Here is a 20,665-nt window from a genome sequence, read left to right as displayed (position 1 = left end):
CGTACTTGTCTTTCTCAATATTGAGAAATAATAAGTTTATTTTACATGTGTCTTTCTCAATATTGAGAAATAATAAGTTTATTTTACATGTATTTCCTAACAAAGTAATATGCTGTGCAATAAACTCTAAAAATATTGCTGCACTCTACAGCCCAGCTTATGGAGGGCATCAATATTTTTAGTAAGAGGTTTCTGTAGGAGGTTTTATCAAAGGCACTGTCCCTCGCTTGTCCTCTGTCCCATTGTCAGCCTGCCCTTAACTGACTAAAGTAGATTTTAATGTGCAGCACTGCACCTCTGGAAAGACCCATATTGATCTGTGTTATATGTCAAATATAAACATCTGATTAAGATGCAAACGAGAGACACGGGAGGGCAGTTCAAAAGAGTATCTGGGTTCAGGTGGCACAGTGACAAAAACCCATCACAAACTGCACCACAAACTCATCATCAGCAGTTCGATTCTGTCTATGCAACACACCCAGTGACCTTCGATAGTGAAACAGTCCCAGGTTGCCAAAAGTCAGCAACTCCTAAACAGAACACCTCTTCATCAGCTCATTTCGAGGCCCTGGGAGGAACAAGGCGTTCATCTGGATTTTCTGCCTGTCAGCTCTTTGCTTTTGGTTGCTGTGACATTGGAGACTGGAGTCAGCAGATGTCTTCACCTTGCTCGCATTTAGATACTGCTGTCACAACACTCCAGCATGTAGTTTAACAATTATAGATTCCTCTGGTGCATTAAATGTGGGCATGGGGCCACTTTTGGTGGGTCTTCTCTCATGGAATGCCTCAATAGTTTTCAAGTTGAGAGACATAATTCCTCATTTTGAATACGCACAAATGTTGCAATCATGAAATATTGAATCGCTTGACTGGTTACGTGGATGATAACAACTTTGCAGTCATAGTCGGGACATAACTGGAGCGCCTGCAAAAAATGTAGATCTGGCAGTGAGCCTTCTAGATGAATGAGATATTGCAGAGCTTCTATGGTCGGCTGAAGCATCTGGAATGAGTTGTACAGTCTCAACATCGTTGCTCTATCCTCAGGATGTTTTTTAGGATGGTTTCAGGTAACTTTGCTTTGCTGTTCTGGAGACTAATTTCCTCTTGCAGGCCAGCATTTAGTGCCAAGACTGGACTGTGTAACTTTGGAATCATGTATCTGTTTTGGTTTGGGATGGGCCTCGAGAAAGGCATTTCTCTTGACTTATTACTTAGAGAAGCGACTTGGAGAGAAGCAGTAGTTGAAAAACTTGGCTGACAAGCGATCAGTCAAAGGGGATTATGTGTGCAATGAATGCAGAAGTTAGATGCTTTCCAACTTCCAACTAATTTTCTAAACACGTAGAGAATTAACTGATTTGGGAACATATGATACGGTATTTTGAGGTCTTGTGTTACAGGGGGTTATGGAGTTCGAGGGGTTGCAGTGTAACCGCCCTCCTCCTCCTTTCCAATAATGCCTCACTTTAAGGCCACTGTGGCCATCTGTCAGTGTAGTCTATTGTTATTAAGATAAAGTTACAAAGACGGCGGAAATAGGAGTTTCTTTTCTGTCCCTCTGAAATTATGAAACACTTACATGGAAGTATATCTTCACATAGCAAAAACAGGAAGCAGCTCTACAGTTCATGAAGGAAAAGGGGAAATTTTGTTCCAACTGTGAAGACAGTTCTTTCAAAAATGGGATTCCTTTACCTGTTAGCCATGTGAATGGTATCAGCCTGACGATGGCAATGTCAGTCCACCCCTTTGGTCCAGTGCCATGAAATTTGGTACAAACATCAATCTTCCCCAGAGGATGACCCCCCTGACTACCGGCAGGTCAAAGTCTTCACTCATCCTTGATGTCTACCCAATGGATTGGCATAAAATTTGTTATAGACATTCCCAAAAGTTGATTCATACTGACTTTTCATCTAGTGCATGGTTTTACAGGATAGATTACCATGAAACGTGTTAGAGATGTGACTCAGGATAGACAACAAATCACCAGTCACATAAATATCAAATGCATTCATAAGTGTTGTCCCCACGTGTTTCCTGTGGGATCTTTAACCTTGTGCTTTATTAGGAAAAGAGGAATTTTGACAGATGAATAATAGGTAAGTCACACGGGTTAGATCAGAGGCCATCTTTGAAATCTCACTGCTGTGAGTACATCATCAATATTCTCCCATATTCCAAGTTCAATTCCCACATTAAGTTTATTAAAAGATGATTAATCTGTTTTCCCAGCGTCGTGCTGCTTATGACGAATATTCAGCGACAATCTGATTGCTGTTGAAATTTCATCAGAAACGTATTAAAACCACCCCACTTAACTGGGCTTGGCCTTGGATTATAAGGGCTGATCAAAGTCATTATTTTTTTGAAGCCAGTCAAGTGTAGAGCGTTCGATTCCACTGATGTGACTGTCACAATCATAAAGCGCTTAGGTGAAAGCTGATAATCATCAAGGCAGTTTGTCTGGCTAAATCAATGGCTGGCAGCCTTGATGGATGAGAGAGAGGGGAACAAGTACAAGTGCGTTTCATCCTTTCATCTATGCGCATTTATTTGACATTTTCAGTATTGGAGGATTGGAGTATTAATGTTGGTGGAACATCCATCAGAGATGTCCACATGATTATCTAAAACTCTGCAGATGTTCCTAGGTCTCCGTCCGATCCTCTTTAACTCCATCAGTGTAAGCATCAGGGTTCAGCCGACGTATAATGTCTGATCACACACAAGCAGCTTGACACTGGTTGGCCACAGTGACCACTCTTAAAATGGGACATGGTGGGGATTGATAAATGGAGAATGGAATGAAAGTGGAGATAGGGACACTTTGGTTTAAGAGTGTTTTGATGGAGGATAGAGGGAAGAGATGTCATGACGGCCATTATGGCTTCATATAGAGCTGGATGGAGCCAGTTATTCATCTTCAAATGGGCGTCATGCAGCATATTTCATACACAGGAGATGACACTTCTGACAGTCAATTATAGCCGGCCTGTTTCTCCTCTCCAATAGTGCTGACTCTTTAGTTCTGATCTCACACTGCTTCACTCCTCTGCTGCTGTTTTTTGGAGAGTTCAACATCAGCACATTTTGAATCAGGGATTAGCTTGTCATTTGTTCACATTTCCAAGTGTGCCTTTACAAGGCACTATAAACATGTCATAGCCTGAATTAAATGCATTATGATATAATTTATGCTTCTTTATGGTATGGACATTACAGCGCGTATAATTTGCACTGGGCAATAAATGGATTCTATTAAATTATTAATGTTATGGACGGCCAACAATGCTGAAGTTTAACCACTTTATCTGGCCAGAGGTCCAAAGTCTTTAAGTGGTTTAAGATGACAAATACCAGAAGATGACACAAGAAAAATATAGTGCAACAAATGTATTTGGAAATTACAAATATGTATCAGGATATAAATTTTAGGTTTTGTCATCCAGCAGTATGGTAGTGAGTATGGTTCCTCTATTCCTTCCTTTATATAACAAGATAAAAACTGAACTTTAAACTTTAAGTTTTAATCCTGTCGTAATTTTATTTTGCAACAAATTTGGTGACTGGTGGTAATGGCAAGTAAGTTTTTAATAATCCCAATGCTGTGTTCAAAATGTATCCACCACTGAAGACAGCAAACACACCTTGAGCAACTAATATGTTTACAGTAAAGCCAACCAACTGTGGGCTGAGATGGTTCACTGCGTCACACAGGTTTGATAAATAAGACTGTAACAATACTGATTTCTGTCTTTTGAATTACATGACATGCATGTTTACACCTGAGGTGCATTCATAATTTTCCATGAATACCTGTCTGGATGTGTGGGTGTGATTTTAATCTTGCACTGGAAAGGTGGACAATGAGCGCAAAACTACTTTTGCAAAACTACTTAAACAACTTAGATGTTGGACTAGGCCAGACAAGGCTGCAGCATTATATAATACGCTTCTGATTCTTAACAATTGATGGAGACGCCACTGCAGCTGTGACATTTTCAGTGACATCTGGGTGAGCTTAGAATGATGAGTGAACTCAATGAACCCTCCCACACATCGCCGCACACAACTACACAGAAGAATCCTTCTCAGAAACCTCACCCATTTCTTTGGTGACTCTTCTTTGACCTGCGCTTGTCTCCATAGCTCATCGCTATTTTTATTTTTTTTATGGAATATATTGATTGAGTAACAAAGGGGGATTTCAGAGGATGTTTTACAGTGCCTTATCTCCTATATATCCTCGCTGTCTTGCTCGCTCCCCTCTCAGTCAACAAAAGATGTAAGGGGATTAAACCATTGATGCCGTAGCTTTGCCGTGGCTCTCTGAAACATGGTGGAGGGTTAGGAGGGGAGGGCTTCTCCGTTAAAAGGATTTGGAGAGCGGGATACAGAGCTGTATCTCTGCCCACCACTCTTTTAAATACATGGCACGTAGCCCTGCGTATGATATGCAATGTATGAACCGAGGCGCTCTCTTAAACCCTTTAGAAGACATAACAGTGTTAAATACCATGCACCCTTGATGAAAGTGCCCTTTATTAGGGTGCAACAGGGTGTCCTAACAGGAAGTTGAAGGATAAAGGATGGAGGGAGGGAGGGGATGGGGTGTCTCCTTCAGTGTTGTTGAGGAGAACCTCTAAAAGAAAGATGCAAAGTTGAAGATTCAGGAGCAACAGAGGACACTGCAGAGCATGCAGCTTCTCCTTTCGCTTGTTGCTAGGATACTATACCCTTTCTATTCAGTATTATGGGGTGTTCTTTACCAGGCTTTCTCTGCACAGTGGCACCCCCTTTTTTTGCTCTGTGACTTTCTACTGTACATCTTTCGCCGTGCTTCTGACAAATTTCCTCTGTCAAGTTTCATTTTTCTAAACAGGTCGAATCTTGTTGCAGAGGAATGCGTCTAGATCCAGGGATTTCCTTGACTCTGGTGGCTTTAAATCTGTTGTCCCTCAAGGAGGAATGTGGACTGTATACCTGTAGGGCCTTCTTGTAGTCGGCACATGTACAACAAAAACATCAGGCATTAAATACAAAAGGATGAAGAGGCAGTCTGTCGCCATGTGCTACCAGTTAGAAATTCTCCAGACCCATGCTACATATGGTGCAGTATTCAGCATGGAACAAGATGAAAGGTACAGTCTAAGCTGTTTCCATGTAGAAGTTAATAATTGACTGTTGGATGAGGGAATGGTATCATAAAAGCCTGCCAAAGTAGAATGAAAGCTGAAGCATGCAACTGATTCCTATTGTGTTGATGTTGCGTTTACCACAGCGCAGTTTACAGAATGGGTGGAAAGGCTGACGGAGGTTTTTTTTTTTTTCAAGGAGCCCACATCAGTGGTTGTCAGCTGATGAGGGCTGAGCAGAAGGGAATCTGAGAAATGAGGAGAGTCGAGAAAAATATGGAAGAGGGAGAGCTAGGATTAGGAGAAATGGATGATGGTCGGGTCTGTGGAGGATTTAGGGAAGGGGACGCGAGAAGGAAAGGGCAACGAGAGAGTATGAAAGGGGAAACGGAGGTGGAAAAACAGTGGAGATGAGGCAGAAAGAGAAAGGTGAGAGGGAAGGGGAAAAAAGAGTCAGTGAGAGGGCAGAAAAAAGAAGCATATAAAAAGGAAGATGTCACTCACAGGAGGCACAGCTGGAAACTGACCATCCCTGAAACCTCAGCTGCCGCTGCTGCTGAGAGGTTGAAAATAAACACTTAAACCAGAAATATCACTACACCTGCAGAGCACTGTAAAATGCACACTACTGAGCCCTGAATGCCGACTTTTCACTCCTTTATTTCCAGGGAAGTAAATATTTCAACAGCGAAATCTGTTTTATCTCCACTTGCACAGCTGCTATCACTGTGCTTTACATTTGCACTTGTTTTTACTCTCCCGGTAAAAAAAGAAAATCTAGCAAAGTACTTTTTTTTTTCAAGCCTTTTGGCAACATAAATAATTCATATAATAATAATGTCAAAAGAGTTTTTACTTGCATAACTGATTTCTGATACTTTCATCTCTAAAATACTGAAAACCAAGAGAATTAAAAGGTTTCAAGGAATTAATATTATTGCCTACATTGGAACTTTGAGTCTGCTTTGTACATGATGTTAGAGATTCCTGCATTATAACAGTACAAATACACATAAGTAAACATACTCCCTCTCCACATTCCAGTCGACAGCTTAATCCAACAAATGCAACACTATGCAAGTCTCTGATGTGGCTGTGCTTTTACAGACCATATTGTGGTCTGTGTGTTGCATAACTGATCCAACTTGGACTTTTTCCAGCTGCTTGAATGCTTCGCTATCATCAGTTATCTCAATGGTGGTCTCAAAGTTGACTTATTTACAGTTTTGCTCTGAGTTATGGTCTTCAGTGTGAGAAAATCCAAGGCAAAATTGTGATTACTGCGAAGCTGTAGATCTTAATGGCTCTTGGGTGGGAACTTCACATGTCTGGGGAATGTCAATGAGAGGAGCCAGCTGAAAGGAACTTGGAAGAAAGGTAAAGTCGGCGCAGTGTATTGTCATTACGATGTAACAAAAACAGCTGGTTATGTAAGTCAGGCGTCAGTGTCTGTGAACATGCCCTGTTGATGAACTGCTTCATTGGATTCCACATGTGTAAAGAAAAATGTGAGAGAAGGGTCAAATTAGAGTTCATATTCCACAAGTTGAACAGAGAGACGTGGGACGTTGTTGTCTTTTGATTATGTATATATTTCAGCACTATTGAAAAAGTACAACATATGTTATTAATAAATGTAAATGAAGGCAATAATTAAGCAAGTGTAGCGGATAAATATGCAGACAACAGTGTTCAGCCTGCAGCATTTTAAATTTTAATAAGCGGCTATTGTGTAATTAAAAATCCAGGCTTGTATGCTTTTCTTTCAGGCACTGTGCTGATGCCACACAGATGCAATCAAATCAGAATCATTCTTCTCTATGCCCGCTTCATCCTGCACAGAATAGATGGAATCTTTCCCAACACTGTGAGAGGAAACCTGGACAGGTTGCCAGTCAATCACAATGTGACGCACAGGCTGACGGACTAACACATTCACACTTCACGCGCAATCACAGTTAGGCTGACCTGTGTGTCTTTCAAGCGCGGGAGGAAACACATGGAGGAAATCCACACATGCAGGGCAGAGAGGAGATACTTCTAACGTGATAAATTAAGTAAAAATAATTTTTTAAAAAGCAAGAGATTGATGTCATTGACAAGCTAATCTGGAGTTTTTGCTGTAAGATTATTAGAGGTTTCCATTACTTACTTTTATTAAACTATATACATATATTAGAATCGATCCTAAAATATGATTTGCCTCTTCCTACATCTCCCCTTCTTTCCTTAATCTTCACCGTGGTTCTGTCAGTAAGATCCATTGAGTCGAAGGGACCACCTGGTCACCGCTGGCTTGTTCTGATCTGTGTCACTCACGGCTAATGTGAGCTGACACAGCAGCTCACAGTGGACAGCTGGCTCTGCAGCAGACAATAGAGGCCAAGCAGTGTCTGACCCAGCTGTACTGTCCAAGGTAAAGTTAGTCTGGCTTGCGCTGTTGACTCATCCTTTGGTGCCTTTTGACTGTGGCTGCAAAGGTCTCTGAGGTAGTGGAGGAGTGCTGGCTGACTGACTTTTTGAGTAGACAAACAGCTTCACAGCAAAATAAAAGGGTGCCAAAAAGAATTAGTAATTTCTGAGCATTAGTCGTCCATTTATTCATTTTATTTTTATTGTTTTCTATCTTTCTATTATCTACTTGATGTTTTGTTGTGTTTCTATATTGTTATTCATTGTGTTCTATCGTATTGTGCAGCACTTTGGAAACCCTGTGTTTGCTAAAATCGTGCTGTATAAATAAAGTGGATTGGATTGGATTGGATGCTGTTGACGCGAAACACGAAGTTTGTAATATCACACATTAAATGTCTGTGGCTCCTGGTGTCTCCAGATATTAGCATAAATGATACAATAAAGCACACCCATATCACTATATTTTTAATATTTGGCCTATTAAAACATTTGATTTGTTATTTGCTTTCTTGGCAAAACGGGGGGGTTGATACCAATCACGTGTATGTATGGTAAATATGTAGCCTAACTGGAGCCAGCAGCCGCTAAGCTTAGTTTAGCTGCAGGAAACATTCTGTCTTTTACAGCGGGTTATTTATTGGGCTATTTATTGCCAGGAGCCATTGCATGCAACCAGCAGACGCCTCAGGAAATTACTGGTCTGCAGATTTTTTGAATTTCTGACATTTTTTTTCCCCCGTTTCCAGCCTTGTTGCTATGCTAAGCTAAGCTAATGAACCGCATGCCGTAGCGTCATATTTAGCATACAGACACAAGTGTTTTATCTTGCGCTGTGCCATATCATGGTGTTCAAGATGATACTAGTGTTATTTTTAATATAGACAAGACAGATTTATATTTAGACTTCATACCTTTCACACATAGCAATAACGGCTCAAGGAGCATGTTCCAAAAATGGGAGTGGTGAGGAATTGGTTTGGTTACAAAAGTATAACAAACTATCGCGTCATGCAAGAAGTGCAAGAATACCAAAACAAAGGGGTAAATACAACAGTGGTCGAGTACAGGAACCAAAAATCTTTTGTCATATTGTCCAGAATATAATTATTGCAGAAATATTGTAATATTATTTTAGGGCTGTATCGCCCACTCCCAGTTGTATCAATCTTTTATCCACATCTCTGCAAAAAAGTAAACTGGCATATTCACAACATGTCAGACTATTACTTTAAAGTTCATGATCAGTTAAAAACTAACCAGGCTAGCTAGATATTTGTTTCCAGGACTGGGCTGGGTGTTGCTTCATTCAACATGAAGTCATACTGAAGAGTTTATTTTGGGCCTCTTCAAATTGTTCTTTCAGAAGCAGTTTTGTGGGATTCTTAAATCTGTCTTTTAGATCATTTACCCAGTAGCACAAGTATTTTATTCAACCATCCCCTACAGTTTGGTGGCTTTGGAATCCAGTGGCAGCACATCAGCTTCAGCCACAGCTCTGATTTTCCCGTCACAAACAGTTTTATTTTATAGTTTGGGAACACATTTTGCTGTTTTGCATTCCATTTATGGGACCCAGACCCAGAAAAATCTTCAAAGACTGCAGCTGGTAGATTGATGAGGCCGGCTTATGATTCTGCCATGTCAGAGGATGTACGTATCAAACCACACTGCCCCTGTAACCACCCTGCTGTTTAAATGATAGCCATGCATCATAAAGTGAGAAAGCGTGACTTGACCACATGGCGATGGGGTGTCGGGGAGGTCTCTATAATAAAATTACCGGTTGATGAGTTTCCATTAGGCTTTATGGGGTATTTATGTGTTTGTGTATTTGTGTGCATCTGTGTTTGCTTGCATGTGTGATGGAGTCCTGCTGAACTGTAGTCTTCATCAGATTGATTCAGGGCAGGTTAACCATCTGGCTATAAACCAATAGTCCCCTAATGGAATTTGTTCCTGTGGTTGTGTGTGTGCTTTTGCCCCCTGTACAAGCTACACTAATAAACCTAATGGCTATAAAGTCAGAGGGTTTAGGCCTGCAGTGGCAGTTATGGAATCGGTACCCTTGTGATATACCACATCACAGTGTATAATGACATTTAAAACCTTCTCTATGCACTGGCATACCGGATATTTATAATGCCATAATCCACTCCATCATCCGATCAAATGTAATGCCCTAAATTTTAAACTTGTTTGACTCAGGCGGCAGCAGCAGTTATAAATGTCATTATTGTCTTACGGGTAGAAAAAGGGTTGTTGTTTGTAACAACACTGCTTGATGAAGCCATTCATTAGCTCCAATTAAGTCTTTACTGGTGTGATTAATCACGATCACATGATTGGAGCTGTGTTAGGCTGAGTTGCTGCTTGTTTTATCGATTGTAGACTTTATAGAGCTCTCACATGCATTTTGCCAGTACACAGTGTATCTTTGCAGTTAGTATACAAGAATACAACGTTTTCACTGTTGAATGCTCGCCATGTGTCTTCATCAGACCTGGACTGCTAAAAATAAATAATGTTAAAGTAAAGTACACTTTCTTGTATCATCTGAATGTAGGCATAATAGTTGTTTATAGTTTGAATACATTTTTGTATAATACAGTGGTTTCCAACCTGGTGGTCGGGATACACCAAGGGATACAAGTGTCAAGCTTGACAGTGTGACAAAGAAGAGAAACATGCAATCTTTGCTAATATTTGTGTTTTTCAATCAAATGTATCCTCTGAAAACATTCTGAAGTTGTCACAGCTCATATACAGGGCAGACCATCATAAGGGGTCACCACATTCAGGTCAAAAAGGTTGTGAGCCACTGGATTAATATTTATTTTAGCCTAAAAAACACATGAAAACCACATAGAAAACCTGATGAAAACCTTTTTTATACACAAATTTAAAAACATCACACAACAGGTAGAACACTTATTGATGGAAGGTAAAGAAAAAAGTCACATTGGAGAAGCTGGATCACACAAACATTTGGCATGTTGCAAGGCACGCTTTGTTCCAGATGAATTTAAACTGGAAACAATCAGACAGGATCAGACACCTTGGGAATGCTTGGCAGCTCTGATCAAAAACCAGACGAGTTAAGATAACATGTTGTCGGTGTGGCCCATCTCTCAACCAGGCAGACCAGGCTAATGTTTGCATGTCAGGGCTTGTGAAAGTTTACATCTTTAAAAACGTCACCCGCATTTACGCTCACTTGACTCTCTCTGTGATGTCTCACACCTCTGACCACATTTTTCACACTCGCAAACATACACAGATACACATGTGCTTTCTCTCTTTCTCTGTCTGATGCTGTTTGCCGTCGGCGGAGGAAGGGGAGTGCAGCGTGTGCAGACATTCGGAAGATAAAAATGTTATTTTGCTGCTGCTGCTTCTTGCAAGGAGATTTTCTGCTGGGGGTTAAAAATAGCCTCTTTCTGTGAATGTGTGTCCCTGTTTGGAGACCATTCTTCCCTGCAGAGGGAGGATGAGGGTGTCTGCGACTCAAAGCCAGATACAGCACCCTTTTTTTCTTTTTTTTGCGAGTAGGTAGACGTGATTTCCAGCTGAAAGATCACACAGGAAAAGTCTCCAGGGATAAATTCAGTGACATGGATAATGAGTCCTGGCTAGCCTTGTTTTATTTTGTAGTGCAGACCTGGATGAAGCTGTGCAGTCTAGCCCTGAGCCAGCGCTAACCATTCATAATGGGAGAGTAATAGAATTCCCTTGGTTATTATGTCTGTTCAGGTCCTGTCTGCACTGTATCTCTTGTCTCCCTCTCCCTACTGTATGTACATCTCGCTCTCATTCTCCTTTTTCCTTTCTAATGGCCTCTTTCTCGGCGACTGCAGAGTATAAGTGCTGTCGCTTTTGCTTAGTTTCACCACATCTCAAAATGCTGTTGTCGGGGCATGTCAAAGGCTATGGAACTCCAATCCAACATCAATCCAATTTTAGCCATGTTTGGGATGAGATAACTGTCTATCTGGACAGCTCTTACGTAAAAGCTCTTTCTCTTTGTGGCAATTACTTTGCTAATAGCCCTTTGGAGATCCCTTTTATCCATCAGTGCTTGGTTAATGGTTGGTAAAGCTCCAGATGACACCAGTGACTGGATAGGGTTTGGTTTCATTCAAGAGCTTTGCCTTCTCTTTAGTAGTTACACATTTTGTTGAAATTACAAGACAGGATTATTCTTACTCGTGTTCTTTTTGCAGTAATTTCTGGGATTTTGTCCATGTTGTCACAGGTGATGATTCTTTGTTTTGAGATATAGTCAACCAAAACACGAGAGCTAGATTTTGTCAGCACTTGGATTAAACACCAGAGCCACAAGTTGGATCTTGCCGGCTCCCCCTTTCTCTTCGATTTGCATTAGAATGAAATCGGAGGCGGTTATTATTCATGTAAACAGTAATGAAACCACTAGATGATGTCACTGGAAAGAAAAGGTTATTTTCACTGGATTGGAAGAAGTGCCGGTTTGCAGATTGCATCAGAACCCACATGGCAGATGGGATTTTCAGAGGCTGATAATAAAGGGGTTTCAGGGTTATACTTATTGAAGGAACATTCTCTGTGTTTACCATCTAACTGCTAGCTGCTAGACTCTGCTTACATAAGCACAACCTTTGCCAGCTCAGCAGTCAGTCAGACGGGCTTTTAAAGGAACGGGGAGGCATGCAGATTTATGCAAATGAGGTTGCCATGGGGTTTGCGGTGGTGAAACCGTGGTAACGGGGAGAGGAATGAGGTTAAAGAGGGCCATGGGCTCTGGGAGGACGTCCTCTACCCACAATGCCCTCTGGTGTTTGTTTACACACTGCGGTGGGTTGTGGGTTGTGCGAGGTAAAGACAGCCATCTCCTTAAGCATCTTCTGCAAAGCCTTTCATGGGCACCGTGTGGTATCATGTTGATATCCAGACGTTTATAGGCAACATATCTGTTAAGCGTTAATTGCTGTTTTAGTTGACATTTTCTAAATGTTTTTGTTGAAAGGGGCATGATTTAACTCACTTTAACCAACAAGTACATATTCATAATTCCTGCTAGCAAAAGGCATGTAATCACCCCAACAAAAAAATCGATCTGAACGGCTGTATGACACTGAAATGTGTTTAAACAAAAGGGGATTGTATAGTTGTGCAGTGCCATTTAAAACAAATAAGGGGAAATCTCTGTAGCAGTAAAGTAATTCCACAGCCACCACGTTCTTCTAAGCAGAGCATCTAACTGGTTGACTGATCCAGAGGAATGTAGTGTCCCATCCTTGATTCGGTCAAGAGTTATGACCCCTGACTTTCAGTGTCAAGGGTCATGAGTGTTACTCAGTGTGACACAGCAAGCAGATTTTGAAGGTCTTAAGATAATACTTAACAGAAGATGTTTTACAGCAGATGGCTTTAATGGAGTCCATGTCCTTATCCAGAAACATTTTTACTCCTTTAATCAAGAGTGCAAACATGCTCTAAACATAGTCTTGACTTTATTCATTTGCTTAAGTTCAAGTGCTTAAATTAATTTGCAACAGTTCAAAAACGTTGTGGAAAGGTAATCTGCAACATAATGTAACATATAGGCTTGGTTTTACCAAAGACAAACAAACGTTCATAGCCAATCCATCTCCAAATGTTACTAATCTTTGTTTTGTTTGACAGTGAATAGTCACCGCACATACACATGGACAGTAATTAAGGGTGTGGACCAAATCTAAACCCACAGCTTTGATTTCATGGGATTAAACTTCTGCTGTAAACTAGCTGCCAGATTGCCATTCTTCTAGTCTAATCAAAAGATTAAGGGCATAGGGCACCAGCCTTACAAGTGGCCTGATCTACGAAATACATAAGCTGTGTTGCTGTTGTTTGATGGCTATGTTGTAGTCAAGCAATAAGTGTTTTCTTTTTAAACTAGACAACTTTTTACTTGGTCACGCTCAAAATGATCCAACAACCCCTTACACATATCGGTCACGTAATCAGTGTACTTGTTATTTATAAACGGCACATGGACCCACACAAATATCACACGTACATAGACACATTTTCAGCCGGGCGCACACAGCTGCAGGCGTGTGAAGGCGTCCGCTGACCCTGCAAGGGTGGTGACGGCGAGCTGTGGAGACAGGGGAGGGACGCATCACTTTGCTGGACAGGATGTGTGATAGCAACGAGACACACGTCTTTGTTGCTGTCTGCTGGAATACCTATTAATAAACTACTTCTCTGTCTGTTCCTCTGTCTTTCCCTCCCACTAAGGCTGTTGACAGACTGATCAATAGCTTGACATGGGAGATTTATACTGGTCTTCAATTTCCACTCAACGGACATTAACAACCTTTGATAGATTAAAGAGCCCCAGCTGACCTCCACGCAACTTGAAATGACTTCAGTGGGTGTAATTATAACATGTTGTGGTTATTGTGTTTAATTAGATTAAGTCGATAGTGTTACTCATCGACTTCGCTCTGTTTTATCCAGACAGATTAATTTATGTTGGGAAATATGCATGTGAACACCTGTTTTGTAACATGTTTACCCTGAACTCTTCTGGAAAAATGGATAGTATTTCTAAATCTACAATATAAGGGAAGAAGGATGTGTACTGTCTGTGTCTGTGTCCATTGAAATTCTTTTGCTATTTGGTGGGAAGCTGAACCATTATTTGTAGGGACTTTCCACTGCAGGACCTTTCTCAGGGGACCAAGAACCTTTTGAAGAGCTCAGGAATTGACGTCAGAAGTTGGAATGGCTAAATGTTTAACCTATAAACCTGATTATCAAAATTGTTACCAATAAATTTTTTTGTTGGTTGAATCTAATTGGTTAATCCACTAATTGCTTAGAAGTTATTTTCAAGGTAGACAGGAAAGCATTTTAGCAAAGGGAAGTCCAGAGTAGTAGACAGAAAGCACTTTTTGTAAAAGTATTACTCAGTGAACACACACATTATATATTCAGTATCTGCATGTGGTCAAGGTCCAAGGTCCCCTGGCAGCCAATCAGGAGTCTTGTTTCCACTGCAGAACCAAACAGGGGCTTCACAAAACCATCATGACACAATATTGAAGTCAACACAAATTCTCTTCCACACAGTTTTCTATCTGACACTGATGATTTCTTGTACGTTCTGTTCGGCAGCTCATCAGAGAAAATACATTCAGTGCTGAGTTAAAACCCGTTAAAGCTGTCTCTGGTTATTAGTGAGCTCTGATTGGCCGTGCTGTTGACAAGCGGGCAAATGATTAAAAAGCTGAATTCACCTGGTCAATGTTTAAGAGTTGTTGATACGCAAAAGCCGCCCTTTTGACGTGTAATTCATTTTTGCACTTTAACTTTCACACTGGTCGCTCAGCATGGATCGTCTCTCTTCAAGCATAGAGTGTGCTGTGCTGTTATAACATGCAGACACACACACACACACACACACACTTTGAAACATTCACATGCATATGAGAAAACATGTCTACACACACACACATACACACACACACACACACACACATACACACACACTACAGAGTGCGTGGCGAGGTGAGGTGCTCTCTCTCCCTTAGAGCGGGTGCCATGTCTTGTCAGATGGGGTTAGCTCCCTGCCAGCTGATGAGCCAGTCGAGCCTTTGAAGCCCTTCCAGGGGCCCGTGGTTTACGTGCTTGGGTTGCCAGGTTCTGCCATCCCCCTCATTAATGCAGCATGGGTGCCCACTTAACTTGCTCGGCTCTGTTCCTCTGGTCGGCTTACCCTGGCTATGACCGAGCGCTGGGCAGCCAAGCAAAGGAGGCATGCACTCGCGCACATAGCCATACACACACACACACACATGCAGTTCATACAGACACACAAGAAGGGTTGCAAGTTCATTATACCCATACAGACATGCAAGACATAACACAAGCCTACCTACACTCATGTACTGCATATGTGCACACCATTCCTTAGCTCTTTAGTGTGTGTCGGAATGTGCAGCTTGTGTTGAGAATGGAAAATAAGGAACATGGAACTGAAACAATTAGGCGAAATCCCTAACAGCAACTGTCCAGTCATATATATTATATCTTAGCAACTGTAACTAGGCAGACCTGTTGAGCTTTAGATTTCTCCACATGTGGTGGTGTGCATGGACCTGTAGTAAGAGGGATTCTAAAGAGTTTAGAAGGTCTTGGTGTCTCCCTTCATTGCCTCTCTTAGGCCAAAATAATGATATCAAAAGTAAAAGTGTCAGCTCTTGCTCAAACTGGCTTACTTCCTACAACAGTACCCTAGAGTTACCTCAACAGGCAAAGAGTATTATCACAAGCTAACTGCACTATTTTGTGCGGTTTTATATCGCGTTAGAAAAGGACCAACATGTTGGTCTGCTGCTTTTATATTGTTTTTGGCAACCTGTGCCAAACTCTTCACCTGAGACATTACATTTCTGAAACTCACTGGTTAGTCCTCATATAGTTTTACATGCTGGAAGCATTAGATCGTCAAGAGTCAGACAAAAAAGGAACTTAAAGCATCACATCGGGTTGCAATTTTCACTGTTTCCCAAGATTTTATAGACTAAACAATCATAAAAATAATCAACAGGTTAATCAAGAATGAAAATAACTCAAGAGTTTCAAGCCTAATGTAAAAGCAGTCAGGCTCTTTTTTCCCCGACGAAACCAGGCTCGCCTAACTGGCACCAAGTTCTGACTAGAGGCGGTGGTGCCTCTCTCCTTCTTTGTTTCTTTTTTCTCTCTTCACATCCCATTTCCCTCTCAATTTTTTCATCTTTACCCTCCCTTTCTTCAAGTTTTAATGTGGGTCCCAGTCAGATTCTCTTGATTTTTCTCGAGGTTTTTGAAGTTGCCGGTTAATGGAAATGTTTTCGTATGATAAATTAGACTTTCTGTAGCCAGTGAGATCAGATTTCATGGAATTCATTGTACTTTGACTTGGGTGTTGGTGCAGAGAGAGGGAGAGAGACTGTTTGGACTGTTTCTGCTCTTTCTTCAACATCTTGAGGTAATTGACCCAACCTCCTGCCTTGAGCACACATACAGTGTAATCACAGATGGGTTTAAAAATCCCCTCTCTCGCACAAACCCTCTCGTTTGCTCTCCCTCCCTCCTACACACGGACACACACACACTATATATATATACACATACACGCATACACACACACACACACACACACACACACACACACACACACAGTTACCTCAGATACCCATGCAACCCACATGCGTTCCCGATCTTGCAAATGCTCCACATTCACTCATTCATACTCCACGCACATGTACACACATCGCTGAGAGAATATCCATGTCTGTGCTAAAACACAGCGTTACAGCTGTGAATAGGAGATGAAAGCCAGAGCCGAGCCAGGAATAATAAAACCAGAGTGATTCCAATGCACTGCAGGCTTCTATGGGTCATGGGATCTGACATAGAAACTTAAAGGAAGCCTGGCCCTTCTTTATCATACAATTCTACCAAAGCTACTTTGATGTATCAAAGACCCTTGGAGTCAACAGAGCAGAGGCTAGTTTTGCTCTAGTTGTAACATCACAGTCAGCATCAACTAAATACCCATTGTAAATTCATACACGTGTGGTCTAATTTTAGACATGTTAATTTGCGCAGCACCGCTTTACCAGCATGCCTGGCTTTCTGCTTTCTGCCTGTACTTTCTTATTTGCTGGAAAAAGAATGGCCTGCCTTGACATCTAATAAACTCAACCACCCACTGCCCCTGCACTGGGAGTTGGAACATATATAGAGGAGGCGTGACAGAGGGAAAGAACAAATGTAGAGGTGGAAAGGCGATCTGAAAAAGGAGGAAGAGACTGCTATTGAAAATATACAAAATCAAGCACTTTTAGGATCAAGCTTTGGCTACATACATATTTTGGTCTTTTAGCTGAGTTTGCTGCTCTGAGGGAAATCATTAAGACCAGTGGCTGCTTGGATTGGTATAATCATCCAATAATCGATAATTGTACAGCAAGTCCTTTAAGGAGTCTATGATGTGGATTTGACTAAAATGGTCCAGATCAAGGACCTCTTACAATCTTTTTCAGCCATAACACAGTCTGCCCAAATTCAATACAATGGAAAAATCTAGTGTATTACAACTTGAACTGTTGTTTCCAAGGTCAAGACCTTTCATGCTTAACATTTTTTACTCAGTTTTAGTTCTGCAGTTGTTTCTGTTTGCATTTCCGATGGAGAAATGTGCTTTGTTCCAAGTAAAACTATCTTGCAAACAATGTGATTCTGAGTAACTGTGGCATGGTGCAGAGGCAAAGTGAGCTGTGAGTGGACAGATGGCGATAGGATGTTTGGAGCGCAGTAGGACACAAAGAAGAACCATTTGAGGTCGTGACCTTTTTTAAAGGTTGCACGAAGTTCTGGGGGAGCTCTGCTTTCATTCTGTAAAAGTTTTTGGAAGAAAGCGCCTCACACACGCTTTTTTACGAGCAGAAAATGAAGACAATAGAGCGTGGAGTCAAAGCAGGGGGATGTAATAAAAACAGAAAGAGAGGGAAACTGGGAGTGGAGCACAGTTAAGGAGGGAGTGGCCGCTGGAAGTGGGTCACAGCGGCACTGACGTGATACAAAGTGACGCGCTGGGGGGGTGGGGGGGGGGGGGGCAGACTCGCGCCACCGTCTGCGTCACCTTCTCGTCCCTGCGCGCGCGCGCACACACACACACACACACGCTCTCACATTAAGAGCTCTCACATGCTCTCAATTCATTGGGTAAACAACACTTGTGCAGAGGTAAAAATAGCTTAGTTGTTCATCATGAGGACAAGGTTTCCCTTCTCTCTTTGCCTCTTTGTCTCTCTATCTGTTTTGTTTATTGCTTAGTTGGATACTTTTACTTTCATACCGCTCTACAGCACAGTGCCTTGTACCCACTTTATCAGCTCTTAAGATCCCAGTCAGGTTATGCATAAGTAATAATGGCCTCTCCCTGGGTGCTTGTTATGCATAAAAGAGTGGATGCAGAGTTGAGTTTCGGAGGGTAATTATTTTAGCTCGGTTACTCAACCCCTGTATGATCTTCCAGCTTTATGAAGGAGAGGGTAGAGTATGTGAAGCCGGAGGCATGGAGGGGATGAAAGGCTGGAGGAGTGGCAGGGGAGCCAGGGAGACACTTCAATTGCCTGACCCCTATCTCCCACCAGGATGACTTTCTGGAGCCGGGTGTTAAAGAGAGGGTGACGGCTACATTCTCCCTGTAGATCCCTGCAGCTCTATGCATGTCTACTGTGTGTGTGTGTGTGTTTGCGTGCGTGTGTGTGTGTGTGTGTGAAAGGGAGGTGTCGAGACACTTTGTGTGTGCACAGTGTGTTTTTTCTGTTCCCACGGCAGATCTGCACATATTTAAGCAGGACCTCTCAATCATGTCATGTGTGATGCTGCAGTAATGCGCTCTGAGATTTAACATAACCCCTCTATAGCACATCAAAGGCTTAGAGACGGGGAGTGGAAGGGAGAGCTGTGGTATGTGAAGACTGCTCATGACAGTGGGATTCCTCACTACAGGCCACCTCTGGGTTTCTCTAGTCAAATAGAGTACACCTCAGCTACGTATCAATATTTATCTTTGATTTCTTATCTTGATTTTTGTTTAATTATTTCGAAGGAGATAAAAACATAAGCCTGACAGACTCTAGATGACTTTAGAGTTTATTGGATTACTGGTGTAAGATCTCAATCTCTGTAATCTAAATACACACAGCACCGAGGGAGGAGGACGAGGGGGGATAAGGCAATGAACATTAATTTTCCATCTTCTCCTTCTTGCTGTGGTTTCTCTCTTTGTTGTTTGAGTGCACCGGGGGATGACTGAAGGCTGAAGGAACCTTCATCCTAATCGGCTTGAGATCTGGCCGCAGGTCAGGGCAGCAGATGAATCCAGATTAGAGGGTCACAAGGCAGGACGAGAGGATTAGCAGCGGCTCTGGCCACTGCGGCCTCCTGGTCTAGCTGTCCAACCGGCGTCTAACCAGCCAGCCGACAGTGCTGTCCGCATAGGACCTCAAAAAAAAAGTCAGGTGGATGGACATAGATAGGCCTGCAGGCCCTGCTGTGACTTTGGTAGACATAACTTCCTTCAGTTGTCCAGTAATGATAGTGGAGCATTAGGACTGATGCTGAGAAGTTAATCTGAGCTGCATATGTCTAATCTGTTACCCTGATGGTGGGAACTGGTTACTTGTTTCACATGATGTCAGGATCCTGCATAAAGCTGACCATAACCTTTTGAATCAAGTCCATATAAACATAGTGAATGCTCACCTTTGTGTGCCACAAGAGTGTAACTATGATCTGTGTGTGTGTGTGTGTGTGTTTTTGATATTGGATTTCTGCAGAATAGCGCCCCCTGGTTGCAAAGTGCTAATTAGCTTCATTACATGACTAACAGACTGGTTAGACATGTTAGGGTCAGTTAAGGAAAAACAAAGTCAGGTCAGAGTTACCTAGCTGTGATTTAAAGTGTGTATGTGTGTGTGTGTGTGTGTGTGTGTTCAATACCCTACAGCAGTGACTTCTCATCTGCGTCTTAACTCAACCCAGCGTTTTCATCAGCAACCTCCCCATCGGCTTTGTTGTATCTCCCCATCACCCTCTCCGCTCTCTGTCTCTCTGTACTTCCACTTAGAAAACAAAACAAAATAAAGCTGTGTGAGAGTTGCCAGAGTGCGCTTCCTGTGTGTGTACCTTCAGCTTTGATCTCACTGTAAATTAATCATGCCTTTTCAGATACCAGGCTCCGTGCCACATACTGAGTCAAGCTGCACCTCCACTCTTCGCACAGCTCCTGTCCCTGGTTTGAACTGGGTAGAGTTGATCCATGTCGACACGGGATGCTGCTTTATCAGGATAAACAACATTTGAGGGGAATCTCTGTGGAGCAATTAGGACATGGTTAGATTGTTGTCAGGTGGTTTTCTTATCAAATATACCATTGATCTCTGTTTCGCAATGATTAGGCAGTGCAGGAGAATGTGAGCCAAACTGTGAAATGGCCTCAGTCAAGTATGAGGTCGAAAGTTAGGTCAAGCACTGCTAATCTGGGTGGGAACACTCAGTGCTTGACCCTTGACATCAGG

General features: G+C 42.0%; 1 protein-coding gene across 7 annotated transcripts in view; it reads left to right on the top strand.

Annotated features, from left to right (window-relative positions):
- The window catches only part of ccdc85cb (coiled-coil domain containing 85C, b), a 46,199-nt gene that overhangs the window by 8,671 nt on the left and 16,863 nt on the right, over positions 1-20,665 (top strand). The window lies entirely within an intron of this gene.

Source organism: Larimichthys crocea, chromosome XI (genome assembly GCF_000972845.2).
Source record: "Larimichthys crocea isolate SSNF chromosome XI, L_crocea_2.0, whole genome shotgun sequence".
Classification (NCBI taxonomy): domain Eukaryota; kingdom Metazoa; phylum Chordata; class Actinopteri; family Sciaenidae; genus Larimichthys; species Larimichthys crocea.
This window is presented reverse-complemented; position numbering and strand designations above follow the sequence as displayed.